This window comes from Oxyura jamaicensis, chromosome 4 (genome assembly GCF_011077185.1).
Source record: "Oxyura jamaicensis isolate SHBP4307 breed ruddy duck chromosome 4, BPBGC_Ojam_1.0, whole genome shotgun sequence".
Lineage (NCBI taxonomy): Eukaryota > Metazoa > Chordata > Aves > Anseriformes > Anatidae > Oxyura > Oxyura jamaicensis.
Window position 1 is genome coordinate 95,767,587 of NC_048896.1, and position 3,253 is coordinate 95,770,839.

A 3,253-nucleotide genomic window follows, 5' to 3' on the forward strand; every position below is an offset into this window, starting at 1 on the left:
CTGGAGAACCGGGGGGCACTCCTGGAGAACCAGGGGGCACTTTTGGATAACTGGGGGCACTCCTGGAGAACCGAGGGGCACTCCTGGAGAACTGGGGGGTGCTCCTGGGGAACTGGGGGCTGCTCCTGGGGAACTGGGGGGCACTCCTGGAGAACTGGGGGGTGCTCCTGGAGAACCAAGGGGCACTCCTGGAGAACCGGGGGGCACTCCTGGCTAACCAGGGGGTGCTCCTGGTGGACCGGGGGCACTCCTGGAGAACCAAGGGGCACTCCTGGAGAACTGGGGGGCTCTCCTGGACAACCAGGGGCACTCCTGGAGAACTGGGGGGTGCTCCTGGAGAACTGGGAGCACTCCAGGAGAATCAGGGGGCGCTCCTGGAGATCTGGGGGCTGCTCCTGGAGAACCGGGGGGCACTCCTGGAGAACCGGGGGGTACTCCTGGAGAACTGGGGGGGGCACTCCTGGAGAACCGGGGGGTGCTCCTGGGGAACCGGGGGTGCTCCTGCAGAACCGGGGGGTACTCCAGGCTCAGGAGACAAAGGCCGGGGGAGAGCCATGGCTCCGCAACCATGCTGCAGAGGGGACCCCAGAGACCCCCGGCTGAGGGGGGTGGCAGGGACCCTCCCCCCATGGGCAGCACAGAGAGGGGCAGGGGATGGAGTAGAGGGAGAGGGCTGGGGGCTGGGGAGCACCCCAAAATCCTTGGGGACATGATGGGGGGGGTGATGGGTTGTGCTGGGATGGGGGGGGCAGGTCGTCATGTGGGCAGGGGGTGCATCAAACCGGTGCCTGCATCCCCCATACGTCCCCCATAAGTCCCCCGTGTGTCCCCCTTCCCGGGGGCGCTGCTGTCCCCGGCACACGGCGGTTTTGGGGAGCGGGACCGGGGTGCCCCCACCCCGGGGCGCCCCCGCGCTGGCCGGCGAGCGGAGCGGAACCGACAGGCTCACGTGTGCCGGTCCCAAACTGCGTTGCATTCACAGTTCGGGGAGCACGTCAAGGCTAAGGGGAGCTGACAGGAAAACCTTTAGTGGAACAAACGGGAATATAGTATCGGGCAAGGCTGACCGGAGCGTGAACCGCAGCCCAACACAGAGCAAATTATCGTCAACCAAAATAGCACGCCGCTCGGATCGCTTGTGCGCCAGGCACCGCGCGCAGCCGGGCTGTCAGCCTGCATCAGGGCACGGATGCATAAGGGATGGAGCGGGGGGCACGCGTGGGGTGGGGGCGGCACCGCCGGGTGGGGCGCGTGGGGCCGGGCGGCATCACGGCGTGGGGGGTGAAATCCCTGCCGTGGGGGTGCGAGGGGTTGGGGGCACAGAGCTTCCTCCGTGGGGATGCGCGGGGCTGGGGGCATGGAACCCCCTCCGTGGGGATGCACGGGGGTTTGGGGAGGGGGGAAAGCAAAAATATCCTGCTGGGGGGGACGTGCAGGGGGGTGGCAAGCCCCGGTTCATGGGGTCCGTGGGGTGGGGAGGAGAAACCCAAATAGCTGGGGGTGCACAGGTACATCAGGGGGTGGCCGCCCCCTGTCCACGGGGACAACGAGGTCCGTGGGAGCCGGAATTGGGGCAGCGTTTGGGAGGCTGCGCCCCCAGCCCCATAACTCCCCCCGCAGCCCCACGCCAGGGGTGCCCGGTGCCGTGGCAGGTGGTGAGCGGGGAGGCGGGGGAGCGGGGGGGAGAGAAGCAGCAAAAAGCTCTGCCAAACACATAAAGAGCTGGCAAAGCGGAGGGGGGAAGCCGGTGGGGCCTCCTCCTCCCCGGGTGAACTTGCACATTATTTTTGCTTGGCTTCCCCGGCAGCGAGAGCGCTGGAAGCCAACTCCCCAGCGAGCGCAGAGGCAGCTCCGCAGCCATTTTGTTGTTGGCTTGAACTGGGAAAAGGGGAGAAAAAAAAATAAAAAGGAGAGAAAAAATAAAAAGTAAAAATAAAAAAACACGAGGAAGAAAAAAACAACCCAGCCCAGCCCCGCAGCCGATGGGAACGCGCTATGGGAACGGAGAGCTTCGTGCCCGCACGCTGCCCCCAGCACCGCACCGAGAGCACCCGGCACCGGGTGGCTGCGATGTGGGATCTGGGCTGGGCTGGGGTGCTCGGGGTGCTCGGGGTGCTTGGGGTGCTCGGGGTGCTCGGGGTGCCCGGGTTCTTGGGGTGCTCAGGGTGCTCGGGGTGCCCAGGTTCTTGGGGTGCCCGGGGTGCCCAAGGTGCCCGGGGTGCCCAGGACGCGCCGGGTGCCCGAGGCGCAGCACGCAGCGGTGGGTGAGCGGTGCTGATGCTCCCCGATGTCGCACGGCCGGGAGCAGTGCCAGCCCCCCCGCAGCCCCCAGTGCAGCCCAGTGCAGCCCAGTTTGCATCGGCACGGCGGGGGCCGGTGCTCGCCATCACATCCGGCCCCAAATGGATGCTTTGCACACCGGGAGCCGCGCAGCGAGGGAGCGAACCCTGCGGTATCGCCCCCCCCCCCCCCCCGGGGGGGGAAAAGGGGGGGGAATTCACGGAAAAAATCCAAACCCTCTGGGACAGAAGAGACGGGGAAGGGCAACGGGCTGCTGCCATGCCCACCTGTCCGGCTGCCCCCGCGGGCTGCCCCCGCTGCTTGCTGGGAGCCGCGGCCCCGTGGGACCCACGTGCGTTTTGGGTGGAAACATGGAAAAAAAAAAAAAAAAAGGAAAGAAAAAGGAGGCAACAACAACACCAGGCTGCTGCTGGGTTGCTGGCACAAGCCTGCGGAGCCGGGCGGGGTAACCCTACAGAAACGGTAGGGTTACAGGACCCCATCGCAGCAGAGCGGGTAAATACCCCGCTGCCCGCACAGCCCACGGTGACCACGGGCTGGGACCTGTCCCCCACTCTGCCCCCAGCCCCGCTGGGCTCCTGCCTGCATGTGCTGGTGCCCCCGTGTCCCCCTGTCCCCCTGTCCCCATATCCCTGCATCCCCCTGTCCCTGTGTCCCCCTGTACATATGGACCTCTGTCCATGTGTCCCTGTGTCCCCGTGTCCCTGCATCCCCACGGTCCCCTTTCCCTGTGTCTCCATGTCCCTCTGTCCCCATGTCCCCATGTTCCTCTGTTCCTGCGTCCCCGTGTCTCTCTGTCCCCAGTTCCCCCATCCCTGTGTCCCCTTGTCCCCATGTCCCTGTGTCTCCATGTCCCTCTGTCCCCATGTCCACCCTGTCCCTGTGTCCCCATATCCCCCTGTCCTCATGTCCCTCTGTCCCCATGTCCCCATGTTCCTCTGTTCCTGCATCC